At 41.0% G+C, this 18,166-nt stretch overlaps 1 protein-coding gene across 2 annotated transcripts in view; it reads left to right on the top strand.

Annotated features, from left to right (window-relative positions):
- The window catches only part of ZFHX3 (zinc finger homeobox 3), a 665,716-nt gene that overhangs the window by 263,910 nt on the left and 383,640 nt on the right, over positions 1–18,166 (top strand). Inside the window, exon 1 of one of the 2 annotated variants that reach the window (XM_075039731.1) lies at positions 10,324–10,421. The exons of the other annotated variant lie outside the window; for it this stretch is intronic. The gene's annotated coding sequence lies outside the window, so the exon portion shown is untranslated. Of the gene's footprint in view, positions 1–10,323; positions 10,422–18,166 lie in introns of those variants that run through there. 2 annotated transcript variants of the gene reach the window in all.

Raw genomic sequence — 18,166 nt, 5'->3', positions numbered from 1 at the left:
TGAAAACTTTCTTGTGGAAGGCAGAGCACATGTTAATTGCATAATTGTTAAGCTAAAGTCTATCTATCCAGAGTACATCTCGCAACATGATGAAATTGAACACAGAAGCAAATGTCATATCAACATAATGCAAAATATATTCCATTTCTGTCCCTTGTGTAGCTCTAGAGTGCAAATGCAAAAATGTATAAATGTGAAAAAAGCACAATAACCCAAAAGGAGTCTTGAAAGGAAAAGTGAAAACTGCTCCGTTGTTTTTTTTTGCAGCAAGTCATTTCCTTGTATGTTTTTGGAGTAGTTGTGTCTTGGAGAGGCATGATATGGTCTAGGACAGAAAGTAGTTTCAGTGAAGCTGCCATTAGCAAAGGCTAAATGGGTGTGAGTGGGTACAGCACTTCCAGAATCCCCCTCTGCCAAGAAATGCAAAAATATCTCTCTCAAGAAAAATCTGGGTTTTTTTAGTGATCAGGTGTCATGGAGACTAGCACTCCAGATGTATTCTTATTTTTCTCTGACATACAGTCTTTCCACTTCTGTCACACACGCACACAGTAGGTGTATATTGTGTGTCTTTACAGATACACACGAGGTCAAAGAATGCGCTCAGCTGCATATAGGCCCCATGTATGCATATATATAAGTGATTATATATATTATGCATTAACAAGTTGTGACTGTTTAATGACTGCATTTTAAAAGAATCAATGAGATTTTAGCTTTGGAGTAGAACACACAAAAAAAATATTTTCTCACAAGGCAGAGTTTAAAGCTGCATCAAATGAGCTCCAAAGAAATCACCTCGAGACATCAGGCTCAGCAGACGCATGCCTGCAGTACACATAGGCAACCCCTCCACGCTGTGAAAATTTTCTCCGTGCATAGAATATACTGAATGCTAGGGTTATATTTTAAGAATATTTAAAGGAAAAAGCTGAATTCAAGACTCATTTCTAGGAATACAAAGCAGGCCAGAAGGTCTGAGTGGTTTGGACTCTTCAGTAATTTTTTGCCGTCTACATTCTTATAATGTAATTTATTGTGAATGTTATAAGGAAGGACTATAACCAAAACAACTCAACTGTCTGGAGACATGCATGTTAAAAACCAAAAAATGAGAAGGATGTTGCCTGGGTCACTGACCATTTAACAGCCCTTGAGCAGGATGTGAGAATGCTGCTTACGGCAGAGGCTTCAGTTTCTTTTTTTCTCTCCTTTGTAATAATTCTTTATCCAAATACTTCTAGTGAATGAAACCTGCTGCAGTGAGAGTCGCATTATCTATTCTTGCCCACTCTTCAGGTCCTTTGGTTGTCCTAATGTCTACTGTGTTGAGGGGTAAATATTTGACCACTCTGCTAGCCATTGCTTCACAGCCTCCGAGTGACCCTGCATTAATTAGTTGGGAATTTCGGGGCTTTGAATCTGATTGAATCAAAATATTGTTTTTACAAGTTGATGAAGGCTTGATTGATGTGGGTTCTGCTGATTCTTTAAAGGATTAAATTGTATGTACAGATTACAGAGTCCTGCCTGTCACTGCTTAAATGGGAATTGTTTTTTAACAACGCCAAGAGAAAACAGTGTTTTTCTTTAAAACACAGAAAGAAAGAAAGAAGTCCCATGGTTTCCCAAGGTCTTGCTCTCTCTGTCTTTGTGGGTGGTGTATTTCATTCAATCTAAAAATATTCTTTTCAGGCTAGGTTTGTGCTTTCCTTCTCCTCCAGCTATGCTGTCCTGCATCTTGGCCACAGGAAATGGGGTGTCTGGGTTCCAGGATCAGCGATGATGGAGATCACAGATGGAGATCTGTCTGCTAGCCCATAGATTCTCCTGGACAATAGCAATAACATCTATCGAGTCTCTTAGGCCTTCCTTTTTAGAAGAGGAAAGGACCTCTGGGGACTAAATAAATACACTGAAGAGGATAAAGGAAGATGTAGTGGCAATCACATGCCAATGGTTTGGCAGAAAAAAAAGCTCTTTGTACTGTTTAAGAAGGGGGAAATCCAAAGAGTAGCTATTCCTTATGAAGGAGGACACTGTGGACAATATGTCCCTTTCTGCACATATGGGATATATGGGGGGTTTATCCTAGGGCTTTATAAAACTATAATCTAATTTTACTGTAAACCTGTTATGCTGAAAAATGTCTTCTTCCTATAGACTCTGTGCTATGTAATGAATCAGTCCCAATAAACATAGAAACAGCAAAATGAAAGTAATTTGGTGTGGGCCCTACTGAGGGATGTGTAGCAGAATCAGTCTAAATTGCTATTTAAAATGCATGTGATCATTTTCAGAATTACTGCACTTTGGATTTACTGTAGCCACAGAGTCTCTTTGGGAGCACGAGATATGGCTGGGGCTGCCCTCCCTTCACCTGGGCCAGGGGTGATCTCCTGCTCACACAAGGGCAGGGGAGGCGAGAGGGGATACGTGTGTTTTTAAAAGCCGTCAAGGGAAGGGAGAGGGTAATATAAAAGCAAGTACATCACCATAATTGCCTGACATTTCACCCAAAACACATCAAACACAAGAGCTAGTGATTCTGAAATGAAAAGAGGGAAGCAAACTTTCCTCAACTCTATCCTGAGAAAGAAGTTTCTAGAGATGATCGGCAGATAAAAAATGTATCAAGCGACAGATAATTTCTGCACCTCCTTCAGTTTGACTGGAAGGGACTCCATCTGCTTCAAGGTTTAGTCTTTCCTAAATGTCATTGTGTAAACTTTGTGTAAAATGTTGTATTGCAAGAAAAGTTTCTGCTCGCTCATTACTGTTAGTAAACAAATAATAAATCTCCTGTTTTGCTTGCTGGAAGAGCATTTGGAAGGAAAACTTTTACAAAAGTCAGATAACTGTGAATAAAAATTAAAGTACAGATGATCTGCTAAGTCTTAAAAGATTGTTTTTTAGTGGTAGAGGAGAGGGGAAGGTAAGGCAGAAATTAGAGGGAGAAGGAAAATGTATGATTTACTTTTCAAGGACATTAAACCCAACTGTGTTTTGAACATAGGGTGAAGCCTCCTTTTTATGGACACCATCTTCCTATAACTTTTTCAGGTAGCAAATTGTCACACTTATGTCAGTGTGTCTTATTTCTTGAGAACATGCTTTAAATCTTTTTTAATTTATTTTCACATGCTGCTACAAAAAAATAGATTGGTATCAAATGAACAGATTTGCTTTTTTCATTTTATTTTAGAGCTCTGCCTATGACAGTACTACTTAATATTATTCCTGGTAACGTACTTGGGGCAGTTAGCCTTGTCGATAGAATTGTACCTTCCTACTACTCTTAAAATCCCCCAACCTAAGTTATTCTTAGTCTCGATTCAGCTTGGGAGGCAACTGCTACCAAGAGAAGTTTTCCTTAAACTGTCAGATAAGCTACCATCCTAACCGTCACAGCCTGTGCAGCCTTCCCCTCGGCTTCCCCCTGTGCCATGGGCACAGCCAGGAGCGTGCCGGTGGTGGCCGGAGCGCACCGCGGGACACCCGCCGGCCGTGCGGCACGGCCGCCACCACGGCGCAGAGCCCGCCGATCAGGCATCTGCGGGCTGAAGGTGCGTCGTTGCCAGACCGTCTTGTGGGCACGGTCCATGGCGAAGGCTGAAATCCTACACGGACGGTCTTGGTTGGCTCTTCTTCCTTGGTGGGGATCTTCATCTGATTTCCTTTTGGTCAAATCTGGGTGTTTTCACGAGGGAGCGTGTACATGCGTGCAAAGTGCTTGTGCTGCTGGCTGTACGTTGTTTTGTGAACGGTCCCATCCTGAAAATGATCAGCAGCTTATTTGTGGGTGTGTGTCGCCTGGCGTGCAGGCGTGGCGACCTGGTTCAGGAACGGCGAGCCCTGTCCATCAGCTTGCGGACACCAATGTGGTGGACAGCAAATGGCGTTTATTGGTGGTCGACACGGTGTTATATACCTTTGGTTTACAACGCCACTTCCGTCTACTTACATCGTAAATTAAACACTATTGGTCATTAGGAGAGGGACTCTAACTTTCCATACACCGCGAGATCTTCCGACCGCCAGACCTTAGCTACCTACACTCCCTACATCTCCTACAGGTGTGTTATGGTAGGTTTGTTTCAGGGGTTTGAAGTAGATTTGGCTTCCTGAATGCAGTAAGCGCAGGTTTCACTCTCTGCCCCGTGACATCGTGTAGCAGAAAAATGCAGTCATGGATTTTACCATAGCTTAAGGAAACGCTTTGTCATATAAGCTGGTGATGTGAAATAAGCCAGCTTGGAGACTCTCTGCCAGGGGACTGAGTTTCTAATAATGATGGTAAAATGAAGTTCTCAGGGTTTGTAACTTTTCCATTAAAGTCACAAATATTGGTTAGTTTACTTCCAACACCCCAAAGGAATAATTAATAATATATCTGCATTTAACAGAAAGCTAGTTTAAAGGAGAAACTGAGGAATGTATCCAACCCCAAAAGTAATGTTCACAAGAAAAGCAGGTTCCCATGTCCGTGTCGGACCCCTCGGCCCGGTTTCACCCCAGGACACAAAGCAAGGGGGACGCTGCCCCCCGGCCAGCCCCCGCACCCCGCCTCCCCCCCGCTGCCAGCTCCCTCAACTTAGGGCTCAACACATGCTCTTTGTGTTTACAGCATTAAATCATACCGGGTGGAGTTATTTTGTGAAAAAAACCAAAACTGTACTGAAAAACACCAGTGTGCTTTTGATTTGTATTTTCTTCCCCCGCCTTTAATCCTGTTAGGAGACTGCATGTTTTTTCAGTGTCATGCAGCTCACCAGCCAGTTGCAGTATCCTGAATGGGAAGAATATGTAGAAACCTTCTTCCATTTTAGCTTTCAGATCGTTTTCTTGCCAGCCAGAAGGCTGTGCAGAGGGTCTGCAAGCTGCTACGGTATCTGCTGTCTTTTAACCTAAATTCCTCAGTTCAAAACAACAAAACAGTCACAGCGAGCAGTGCAACAGTGCACTATCCTGATATTCCTGTCCAGACACCCCTGGCTTTTTCATGAGGAATAATTAGCGATCAAGAAGGAAAGCTTTACTGTATCTGTTCTCTCCAATGTGCTTTCCAAACTTCCCATGTAGATATATTCCTACGTAAGTGTCATTTGAAAGGGCTCCTCCAAATCCAGAGCTTCTGCTCCTGGCTGAGACACACTCACCGTCACTGACCACTTGGCTGCATCTCATCAGGCAGCATTTGCCTGTGTTCATCTTGTCACCCTGAGCTCAGGCACCCCCAGCCTCTGCCTTTGAAGGTCCTTTTTTATAAAGATTACATGCAGTGGTTGGAAAATAGTTTTGTTTTGTACTTGAATTTGTGTGAGAAAGATAATGGTTGTATTTAATGATGTAATGTGTTGCCATTTATAATTTTCGTTAAGTAAATTGCCATGCAAAAATGAACACCGAGCGATTTTTATCCAGTTTTTATAATCTTGTCTTTATTTCAGTGTATTTTCTTAATACATGTATGTGTTCAGATATGTGTAACAAACAGTTTTGAAAGATAGCAATGGACTTTAATAACAAATAAAAGAGCAGTTCCTATTCAGCTTAAAATTGCCCACAGCTAAATTCAGGGAAACATATCTGCAGCTAAACTGAAAAGTGCAGGAATGGGTTTAATCATTTAACCTCTGGATTACAAGCCAGGGCATTTAAAAATCCATAGCATGGGGTTTGCTTATTACTTATATGAATCACATCTCTTTACTGAAAAAAACCACTCCGGAAACTCGTGTTCCCCTCTCTAATGGTAGTTTAGATTTCCCTTTTTGTCAGGCTCAACCTCAGGAAAGAAAGGGGGAAGAACACTTACAATTGTTTAAAATAGTCAGTGACATTTAATTTCTGTCAACAATTTCTTAATTATTGCTTTAAAAGCAAAGCTTCAATGTGTCAGTCTAAACAGTGATACAAAAGGCTTTTTAAGAAATCACAAATTAAGCTGCTAACATTTACCATTTTCAGATACTACTGATTAGATTAGAGATAATTATTTCTCATGATTTCGCTACTGAAAAAGCTGTATGTCTAGTCATATCAGAACATCTAAACGAAATTACAGAGAAACAGTTTCTGAGTGCAACGTTTGCACTTGTATTCAAAAAGGAGAGTGTAAAGGTTCTAATTTTATGCAATATTTACTGAATTAAAATCTCTTAGAAATGTAAAGTCTTCAGTCTAATCTGGATTTCCTGTTGCAAAAACAGTCTTTTAGAATATTTTGCATTTTTGCTTCTTGGAATAAAAATGATACAACAAATGTCCAGTTTGAACATACATTTGCATGCTGTTTTTGAGAACATTTCCTAAGGTTTAAAATTGATCGAAGTTTAATTAATAGTAATATCTGCCAGACTCTCTTTCTTACCATGAATAACAGAAAAGCAAATAGTTTTAACAGAGTGAAACACACAGTCCAAAATACAGGTTTAGTCAGGGCTGCTGTTTTAAAATGGAAATTTAGTTTATCTTATTTGTCATGTTGTAAATACTTCAAATCAGGTATTTTAACACCATTACAAAGAATTCATATAATGCTATCAATCCTCAAAAATGTCATGCTTCTGCAGCAGAAGGCTTTGACTTTAGTTAAGAACTCAGGGCTATTATCAAAATTAGAAATGTCATTTTCTCCATTATTTTAATGGAAAGTTACCTTTGGAAGAATAAGTCCATTTTGACATGATATAAATGTTTTAAAATAAAAAAGCATTGAGGGAATCACAGAAACATTTTAATCTTAATTATTCATAAATAGCTACCTCAAGTCCATTTTAACAAAATGTCAGTTGACCAAGAAACATGCTTATTTTGCATGAGAAAAAAGAATATTTGGGCTGTAAAAGGATGCTTTATCAATGTATATTTAACTTAAAATGAAACTTGCAAATCAGAAACAACCATCTATCATGAAAGTGCATTAACGGTACAGCGTTTGCTACTGAAAATTCAGCAATATTATGAAATTTTTAACTCTGGCTAACTAAAAAAGAAATGGCAAAGGACTAGTTTTATTTATCAAGAACTTAGCAGGAATTTTTTGATAAATTCATCTTAAATATTTGGAGGAGCTTGATCTGAAGAAAAAAAGCATTTAAAATGTTATAATGGTAAAGTTTTGAAATGTAACTAATACTCTTTTAAATATTTGAGAAGCTTCGTATTATTTTTCCCAACCCTACCCTTGAGAAATGAACTCCCCAATGTATATTTTAATATACTGTGCGCTTAGCAGTTAAACATTTTCTCTCTGTAAAGACATCTAGAAAAAGGCATGCTATTTGATTTCTAAATACATTTCACAGCAATTGATTGTTTTGTTCTTTTTAACTATGCAGATTAAAGTAATAAAAAAGGACTTTTTGGAGTTACAGGAAGAATTAATTGTTCCTTTCAGCCCTTCTAGAACCTATAATTTCTGTGTTCACGCTGTCCTGCATGCTTGCTTGTATGTTTGTATATACAGGTTTCATTGGCAGACCTAATTTCAGAATACATAATGCATGATTTTGAAACCAATTTGTTATTGTAATAAAATATTTTTAGGAATGCATGGTGGTACTTGAGAGGAGAATGTTAAATTATACATGTATTGTGGCCGAGTGCATTCATTTAGCTCAGTGTGCAGGTGAATCTCCCCATGACCTTGGCACTTGCAGGGTAGCATAGAATAACAATCAAATCTAGGATTGGAAATCCTACCATTTCCAAATATTAACAACTTCTTTCAAAGGAAATGCTGATTTCAGCATTTATGTTAATGGAAACATCAGTATATCTTTCAGAGAACTTAAAAAAAAAAAAAGCCATGATCTTAATAGGATTAAAAGCCATGCTTTTTATTTTCAAAATGCTAATTTGTTTTCTGCATTCTATTTTCATATCAGGTCTTGTTATTCAGTACACTGGGATCTAGAGGACACTGAAAGCTGCCAGAAATGCGTTGGTAATGATAGGAAAGCTACATAAAAGGTTTCTTTCTGAAAGAAATTCTATATTCCTTGCAAGCCTATTTTCCCCATCTCTGTTAGTTGGTTAGAGAAACTAAATGCAGTGATACTGATGAGAGGCAAGGGGAGAGCATTTTGCTTTATATTGCTGCTTTGTGTATCTCTGTATTTATTCCTTTCACATTAAGGAACAAATGTTAGTCATTAGAGGTGCATTAATTGAAATAGCCTGTGACCCATATTAGTGAGATGAACTGATTCGGCCAGCGAAGTTTGGCTGTGAAATTTAGAGTAGCCCGAGGCACCTGACATTCTGTAATCTGCTTATCTTGCAGGCTTTCACAAGCGGCTCTCCCATCGTCATTCATGCTGAACAGTGGGGTGTAGAGAGGAGGCCAGAACAGAGATAATAATTTACCATGTAATTTGTTTTGAGATTCCTTTGATAGATTTCAAAACCGAAGCATCCTGCAAGAGAACAGGGCCTTTAAAACCTTTAAGCCAAGCCAATTCTGTGCTTGGTGGTGGGTTATGTAGTGTGCTCAGCGGGAAGCTACCTTAACGAATGGACACCCAAGGCACTGACCATTCTCAATGGGGACCCTCTATTTATTTAATGGCTTTTAAACATTGCTTCTATTCCTTTTCCTCCTACAATGACTCTTATACCCGATGCTGTAAATTTGGGGAGAACAGAGTACAGTTCAGTGCAGGTTGATGAAAACCATTTGCAGCAATCAAGAGGGGCAGGTAATTTTCTAGACAGATTTGTTTTGTAAATGAGGTGTTCCATTTGGGGAGCTGGGGCGGCAGCACACCTGGCTAACAGGTGTCCTGGTGCAGGACAGCTTGCTTTAATTCCCTACTAGTTAAGGGATATTTCTTCAGCCCACAAACTTTTGGTTTAATGCCTTCATGGAGGCATAAAACATAACAAAAATTCAGGGATTTTATATTCCAAACTTCAAAACTTTCATCCAAAAGGGAAAAGGATCAAAAGGAAAAGGTGGTGCGTTTCATGTTCTCTTGTGGTTTTAATACTTGTTAACTGACCTATAAACTGAGTTTTCCAAGTAAAGAAACGTAGGGGAATTTTATTACAGAAAAATCTACTGCGAATCATCCCCAGCTGCTTTTAGAGATAGGAGAGGCTATTTTCACTCTTGCTTTCAAGGGTGATATATGCAACCTCTACACCTTTCCTTTGTTTCCATACTAACATTGTGCATCCATAGCCATATTGCTTTTCTTGTTTACTGTATTTCTGAATATTTTTTCTCATTTAGAACAGCTGCTTTGGGCTTTCTTTTTCAGCTAAAGGAGAGAGACTCACATAAAATCAAGTCGCCTTTGCTGGGTTGTTTTGTTTGGTGCAGTCCAGTTAATATCATCTTGCTGCTTATAATTACCTTGCATGTCCTTGGATCCAAAGGACGTTTTAAAACCTGGCTGTAGGTTTTGCACAGATGACCTCGGAGCCTGTTGCTATGTTAATCATAGGGTTGTACCTGGAAGTGGAAGTAAAGGCGCTGGGAAACTTCTAAATCTGTATTACTGGGAAAAAAATGACTAGAGTTTGGGAAATGCCCCTTAGAATGATAAAATGATGAACGCATTGAGTGAGGAAATACCTAGAGAGAATGGAAGGGTCTGGAACCTTTTAGGCTGAATTTAAGTTTTTTAGATCAGTGTGTTACTGTGTAATTCTGTACAATGCCCAGCACAAAGGAGCCCTGGTAGGGGCCTCTGGGTACTACTGTAATGCAAATAATAATAAATCATAATAATGGACAAACCATGTTGCTTTTAAAATGCATGGCCTTTTGCTGAGGACTTAAAATGGTTTTAGGGGAATGCTGGCTCTATCAGTTTTATAATGGCAATCACGGCAGTTTGTAAAAAAGCTGTAACATTGAGAGAACTTCGGCATTTGAGAGTGAGTTTTGAACAGAGAAGCGTGGTAGCAGAAACAATGTGGGTAACAAAATTAAATAACTGAGATTGACCCATTGGTCTCCTGTGTCATTACAGAAGTCACCATGAGAAGCGTATGACAGTGGATGGTTGGCAGCGGGGTACAGCTTAGTGTGACACGGTACTGGGTGACCTAAAGATTGCCAGCATTTTAAAAGCTCTGAGATCAGAAAGACAACAACTACAAACCTGTAAGATTCCTTACAACTTCTGGGGAGCGAAAAGGCCTCTGTGTGGCAAGAGCGAGCCCTGATGTGGGTGGAAGTGATACAGGATAATGTCCCAAAGTGGCAGCGCTTCTCAAGTGCGGCCTTAGCTCGCTCACCAGATTCATTTCCTAGTGTTTTTTCTTCAGTCCGTTCTGGTTCTCATCACGCCTTCATTTCAAACAGTGATCACACAGCAGCAAGAATTGCTCAAAAAAAAAAAAAAAATTACTTTTTCTACCAGGTGTAATTTTTGGGAAGAAGAAAACAATTCCTAATTTTGCAAGTAAGGGATTTTATTGACTGTTGCAAAGCGGGGTTTGGTTTTGGGGTGGTTTGTTTGTTTGTTTGTTTTCTTTCCGCGCTGCCCGCCCCTGTCTCCGAGGGGCCGTTAGCGGCTGCTCTCGGGCGGAGCCGTAGGGACGGGGCGCTCCGCTCCGCTCCGCGCTGCCGCTCCGCTCCGGGGCCGGGGTGCGGGGTCCGCGGGCGGCGCCTCCAGCGGGCGCGGGGCGGTGGGCGCTGCCTCGGCTTCCGCGGCCGCGGCGGGGGTGGGCGGCGCGTCGCGCCGCGGGAGCGGAGCCGGGGGCGAGGGCTGGTCCCGCCGCGCTGCCGGTGTCGCCGCTCGGGGCCGGCGAGTCGCGTTGCTCGGTGCGCGCAGGCGGCGACGCCGTCATCCGGCCACCGCAGCCTCCGCCGGGGGCTCGCTGTCGCCGTTCGTTCTTCCCGCGTGCCCCAAAAGCTCGGTTCCTGCGAGAAAACGCGTTCCCCGCGGTTTGTCCTGCCCAAATGGAAATGGATCTCTTGTCTCTTGTGGTCACAAGTGGGTCTCTGCTCGGCTTGATTTATTAAATTTAGAAAAGGCTTATCTTGGCAAACAGCTTTTCCCGTGGCGGCGCGTGGCATCCATCCCGACTCACGCAATCTGGAGATTCACTTGTGTTATTAATAAAAAGAGTACGAGTTGCCGCTTAGGCAACAACGTTTCGGGATAATTATCTTAATTAGGAATTGTTCTTTTTAAATAAGTCTCATTTTATAGGAGGTGCTGCATGCTGCTGTAGAGCAGAAATGTTCCAGACCCATAAGTTATGTCACTGGCTTTTAAAAATCAGCTGGATGGTTTATAGAATATCAGGGAGGTCTTCTTTATTTACAGGAAGGATTTTCTGCTTATCTTTCTGTAATGGTGCAGTAGCTTTGCTACGGGGCGGATTCTGAAGTATCACTTAACATCAATCCATTTCCTTAAGATTGTTGATAACGTGGTTTGTATTTCACAACTAATAAATAGGCCAGATTTCTTAGCAAGGTTTATAAAAAAAAAAAAAAGCCAACCAAAACCCCCTCGCCCGAGTTCTTGTAATGCTACGTTTTTTTCCCCTAAAGTCCTTATTTTGGAGTCCTGCAGTATCCTGGGTTTTGGAAAAATAGTGTTTTCTCATTCTGTTCAGATTTTGTGATGGGACTGTGATGGGTTTTTTTGTTTTGGTTTTTTTTTTTTCCATTTCTACCAGTCATGTATTTTTCTGCTTGCTGTGCTAAGTACCACCAGACTTGAAGCCATGTTTGAAGTTTACGCAGGTTGATCCCCAGACAGACTCGGGCACCAAGGGAAATATTTTTAGAAGCAAACTGCTCAGACTGAGAAATTTTTAAATTATATGAATTTTTGACGGGTTCCCAAAACCATATAGAGGGATATATGCTATCTAAGTCTCTACTACTGATTTGACTAATGCTTAGTTTTACAGAAACATATTTTATGGAGATGCTCATAGGTGGTTTCCCTTCGATGTTCAAAAATAACTGTGAGGTTGGACAGAAATTTAACTTTTCAGGTTTAATGATTCTTCAGTTCTTCCTCAGTTATGTTGAACTTTGGTCTTACGTGGGGCACACAGAGTATTCTCTTTCCATTTTTCAAAAGAGAAGCATAAATACATTTCAGGTTATGGAAGAGGCATTGAGGACTGTAGCTGTCATTCAGTAATACAGAGAGCAGAGAAAAAGACCAACTCCAACATACCAAGGAAAAAAAGGAAGAAAAAAATGGTGAAATATGGAAGCTTTCTTAGTCAAATACACTTGCCAAGTACATAGGTAAAAACTTGGAGATGAGTGAGTTTTAATTTGAATGTTGAGCGGTCGAACGGAAGACTCACTGCCTAGCAGCAGGTGGGTGCTGCGGCACCAGCCGGCTCGGACACCAGCGTGGACGTGCTGCGGAGAAGGGAGGTGTCCGACCCCCCCCAGGCAGGGTGCTGTGTACCCCATTGTGCGTCCCAGGGGAGTATAGCCGCAGGTTGGGTTTCTCACTGCTCATGGACTTGCTGCATGGAGGTTTTATTTTATTTTTCTTGTTTAGAGAAAAAAGCAGAGAAATGTTCTAAGAGCACCCAAGGTTCACAGCGACTGCTTACTGTGGGCTGTGAAGTCACTACTGTTATCTTACAGCCCCTTCCACAGAGGAAAGACAAGCAAAAAGGTTTCTGACAGACAAACTCGAAACGGAATGGTTTTTTTCCTTGAGATGAAAAGTAAAACGTAACAAGCACATTTAATTTCTCCTCTTATAGCTGGCTTTTAATAAAAAGGCACCCTGCAATGGGAACAGATAATGTTTGTCTTATAAAATGTAACAGCTAGTTCCCATTTTAAACACAGATCTGCTGGCTGGACTTTGTTGTGGGCTGAGAACTGACAAGTTTGCAGATGCTACAGCTTGTTACCTAATCAGAGCCAGATGCTGTTCCTAGGCCACTTTCTCACTGTCACCACATCCCTTACCGCAGCGAGGGGACAGCCAGAATTCACGACAGACCTTTCTGTGCCTGGTAGTCTTGCCATATTTTTTGTTATCTTGATTCTCTGTTTGTTTTTAATTTAAGGGGGTTTGCACTGGCCAGAGATACAGAAGAGTGAATGGGAGAGGCAATCTGAAAGAAGCTGATGTCCACTGGACATCTGTTTAAATTCAACAGTCAGACACAGAAAGAAGCCTGTGTGCCTTTAGTTTGTTCTTGGGAAATGGCCTGCAGCAAAATAAGAGTATTTGATTTGGGAATTCATTAGATAATTCTGTACATTATACTTCAAATAATACATAGGCCTGAGAGAATGTTTTAAGTAAAATTAAACATTTCAGTGTGGCTGCAGCTGTTGTCAGGCTATTCCAGTGCAGGAGCGCAGGGAGGTTTTTTGCCCCCTCTGAACTGCAAATTGAGTTCAATATTCTGTTTGAGTTTTTAAAAAAGGTAGCAAAGGAATTTGGATTCTAGGAAGTAAAGGGCTATTTGCTTGAGATCGTTATTTGATTCAGCACCTTTTGCAGCAGCCTTTCCTTTCTCCCACCAAACAAAATGCTCAGTACTGTATGCTGCTGTTAGCAGTACTGTAGCTCTGTGTATCTAATTGACTTGTTCCCATCTGCTATGGAAATGGAAAGTTTGCAGCTCTTGTCATCCAGCGGTGTGCATTTCTTGGATTAAATACTGTGTGACAAGAAAAGGGGTTTGCCTCCCCATGCCAAATGATGCCAAAAGCATCATGTAGCTTATGCGGCTACAAAGATGTTTGGTTTTGGAGCTGTTTTCACATATGAAATTATCCTCATGCTAAAGCAGGGCTATGTGAAACATTCAGGAGTTGGAGTTGCTCCTGTTTACAGAGGGATCTGCTTTCTTTCTTTCTCTCTTGAAGAAACCTGTTATGCAGTGGGTAATAAAACTAAAAATAAAGATCAGAGCCAATGGAAATGCTGTAATGTTTCTCGGCAGAAGCATTAGAAACTGCCCATAAACCATGAGGCATTCAAAAATTTGCACCCTATTACCGTGCCCTCCAGCCCCTCTGGAATCTCTTTTCTCAAACAGATTTTTTTTATTCCCAACACCTCTGCACTTGTAGGTCGTGCTTCTGAGCCCTGATTCCCTGACACCCTGCTTGTCCTCCGTTGGCGGCTGGCGGGGATTGGTACTTGGTCCTTCACTGCTGCCACTTCTCGAGGGTGAGGTTGAGCCATAAACTCCCTGCCTTCCCCTGGAGCCATGAGAAAGGCTGGAATATGCGACAGTTAATGAGCAGATTGGGACAAGCCTTGGTCTAATCTGTACAACTGAAAGTAGTGGTGAACTCTGATTTATCTTACAATGAGGTCATATTTGTAACTTTTAAGTTGTGCTTTGCCAGAGTGTGCAGCTTCTTGTGTTCAGGTTTTCGGTTGGTTGGTTGGTTTGGGGTTTTTTATTTGGTTGGGCTTTTTGTTTGTTTGTTTGTGGTTGGTTTTTTTCCCAATCATTTTGTGCTACTGTCTTTCCTAGAAAGCTATTTTATTTCTAGGATTTATTTTCCCTTTGACATCTTAAATAGCTGATGTTTTTCTGTGTACGTCTGGCTAGTATATTTACAAAAATCTCTAAGCCAGAATCCATTGTGAATCAGCTTCTGCTTTTTTCACCCACCCCTGTTGTTTAGCCAGCAACTGCTTTTTGCAACTGCTTTTTGCAGAGAGGCTCCACTTTTAAACAAACCTCATCTCTGCAGACGGCTGGCAGAAGGAGAGAGGAAGGTTTGCAAACTCATCCTCCCAAAACAAATCCCCCCTCCCCTCGAAGAGTTAAATTAAGTCACCTCCTGAAGCTCTGCCCTCCCCTCCCAGCACCCTCAGCCCCCCAGCTCCCCAAGGGCCGAGGTTTTCTCTGGAGAACAATAAGCCATCTTCTCTTCTTTTGGTGCCTGTCCAGTGTGGAAAGAGAAAGATGAGGTCAAAGTGGCAGGCTGTACAGCTTTCTTTTGAGCCAAACAGATGGTGAAGGTTAAGTGACAGCTCTGTGACTGCCTCTTTTGAAGTAATTGGAGATAATTTGTATTTTGAATCAGAACTTGACCACTGTCAGAAAGGAAGAAGGTTAATATGTAAACGATTTTACATTAGCCCCTGTTTCTTGGGATTTTTGCTCCCTCTCCCCCCCCCCCCCCCCCCCCTTGGATTCTTGTTTCTATAATCCTTGCTCCAGGCTATTGGTAAGATTGTCTTTGAGCTCGGTGTGACTCGTCCTAGGCTGCAGTTGTTATGAAAGCCAACAACAGCTTATTAAGGCCAGGGATAATCTCTGCTACTGATGCATTGTTGCTTTCCTGCAGTCCAGTTAAGGCTATGCATTGGAAACAAGATCTGGAAATGCAGTCTCTAACTGGAGAGGTTAGCAAAGAAATGCACAAATATATTCCTGTTTCTGAAGTTGAACCCCATTTTGCAGATTATTTTGTATGGTTAAGAAGCTCCCCCTCAACTTCTATCATGATCAACAATGCTAATTTGATTTTGGCTTCCTCCTATCCCTTGTGATTTCTTTTTGGCCTTGAGCAGACTTCTGTTTATTTACTTAAAGTATAGAACGTACAGTATGTGTTGTAATCGCTGGTGCTTTCCTGGTGTACAGTAATTCTGAAATATTTCCAGAGCCTGATTTCAAAGCAGTAAAGAGTAGCTGGCAAGTTGCTTCTCAGCAATTCCTGTTGATAAAACAGCGTAAACCATCCTGGCGGTTCCACTCCGGTCCTACATCTTGTCCTAAGTACCATGTGCAAGAGCAAGGGGCGGTCAGCTGGGATTTCTTTACCCAGTACTTTTTTTTAATTTGAAAATGTGGAAACTGAAAAGACCTTGTAGGGAAAGAACCTGTAGTTGTCTTCATCCTGCCCAGCATCCCAAGGCCTTTCTGTGGGTAAGGAGAACAGGCAACAGTTTCACACTTATTTAAATACTGTAGCTTGGACTTCTGTATTTCTCAGGCGATGAATTTTCATTTTTGGTGTAGCAGTTGGTAGCCAGAGAGGCACCCAGATATGCTGTTTGGGAGGTAACTTGGACCTTTTTGTGGACTAGATTAGTAGACTAATTATTTTGTCCTGGCCCCAAAAGATTTTCTGCATGCTGAAGTCAGAGATGCTGGTGGAGAGGCAACCAGCGCAGAAAGGCAATGGTATTTTTGTGCATTTAAGTGCTGTTTCCACAGAAGGTGATATTGTATTTTATTCATATACATCAGGTTTATTATGAAACACATTTTTTCACTAACTTGAAGAAGAAAAAGGAGATATTGGCTTGTTATTTTTGCCTTTTTCTTAACCAGGCAAAGTAAAGAAATGGTTGCAAAACCTTTAGAAGCATTCAAGTACCTCAGTGACTTTCATCAGATGTTCTCTGTACAAGAAAAAGAAAAAAAAAATCGTTCTATCTTTTTATTTTTACTTTGCTTTAATCTTATTTGATGATGTCTCAACAGGCTGGGACATGCTTTCTTGGATGGCAATTTCACTGCACCATATGTGTCTCTCACAAGATAGCAGAGTGAAATGAGTCTTGGCAGGAAGAGAACTAAACACATCGACAAAGAAAAGAAAAAATTTATTTACTTAACTCCCTGTTGCCTGCATACATTTTTCTCTGGGACTGCGTCTGGTACAATGATTCAAAGTTGGTTTCTTATAACTGTATGTCTGAAGCACAGTCCCACACCGAATCACTTTTTCTAGCCATCCACACTGTTTGTTTTTCTAGTAATCCCGATTTAAATGTTTGAGTACCTAGATGGTGACCAAGCTAAGAAAAAAGAAAATCTGGTTTTACCTGAGAATCTCTGTTGCTCATGGTTAGGAAGAGAGGTGGTCCTTATTCAGCTGCAAAAAGGACTCTGTCATTCTTGGGGGGGGGGGGGGGCAGAATTAACAACATGAAATTAATGACCTAGCAGGGCATTCTTCTGGTGAGCTCCAGGCCTGGCATTTAAACTCTGTGGTGAATATAAGAGAGATCGGGCCAGGCTCTGAGCCCCACCGAACTCCCTATCAATGGAGGGGAGATTACAGATATTTATCTTGATTGCTAAAAGATTCTAGCTTTGGTTGATAAGTTTGGAAAATTTACATTTGATATATTTCAAAGTAAGGCTATTGAATATCTCTGGGTTGAAGCAGTGGAAGGTATATTTGAATGCTAAAATCAATCAACCAAGCAAAATCTACTGTATTTGAACATGCTTGTAAGATAACGTCATATGGCTGCTCGGGCTGCGGTGACCACTCTGCTGGGTGGCCAGTCTGTTACCCCAAGTATGAGAGTGGTTGGTGCCCAGTTCATTGCCATGGCTGCTTCATTGCAAAACTGACTTCCTCAGTGAAAAAAAGGGTTAACCAGCCATGTTTTTTCCAACGGGAATCTGTAGAAGTCCATTTATGACTCCATGTTGCAAAGGCTTTCGCAGCTGTATTGGTTTGTGTTTACATTAGCTCTCAGGGACGACTTCAGAACCGTTGGTAAAATATGTATTTGTACAGTTGGATATTTAGGAAGAAAATCAATACAGGTTTTGCAGTGACCTTGCTGGTTAGCATGAAAGTGTCTGGCAAAAATGATAACAGATGACCATGCAGGTGATTTGCAAAAGATAAAATGAAAAAGAAACAAGCAAGTTTAGAATGTTTAAGGAAATTTGCAGTGAAAAAACAATGGAGTGGTTATATAAGATTTTAGACACCATATGAAAAGATAGGAAAGAGGAAAAAAAAGAATACTTTGAGGCATTAGCAGCTTACAGAAATTCCAGTTCTAGTACAGAATCATAGTGAGATTCACACAAGATGCAATGTACAGGCGATACATATGTGGGACTGGTGCATGGAGCAGAACTGGTCAGAGCGCCTTGTACGAGTGCTGAACTTTGCTGTGCTGGGAGCTTCTCTCTGGGTCTGAGTGGAGTGGTGGGAGGTTGGGAGGTTTTCCCCCTTAGCTATCATCAAAAGTTTTATCCTTTAAGGTTTATTTCTTACGAGTCCTGCTTCTGGACGTGAGAGGTAGCTTTGCAGTGTGCAAGGAAGGGTTTTCCTCTGGAATATGCATAATATGCGTGAAAGTAGTGACCATGTTGATGCAACTTTCAGGATTTTATTATGTATTTAAAAAAATTTTTCCTTTGTACTCCTCCTAAATGAAGTGGTTAGAGATTTTTTTAATTCCTGCTTTTTTCACAG

Source organism: Buteo buteo, chromosome 11, assembly GCF_964188355.1.
Source record: "Buteo buteo chromosome 11, bButBut1.hap1.1, whole genome shotgun sequence".
In the NCBI taxonomy this organism is placed as follows: domain Eukaryota; kingdom Metazoa; phylum Chordata; class Aves; order Accipitriformes; family Accipitridae; genus Buteo; species Buteo buteo.
This window is presented reverse-complemented; position numbering and strand designations above follow the sequence as displayed.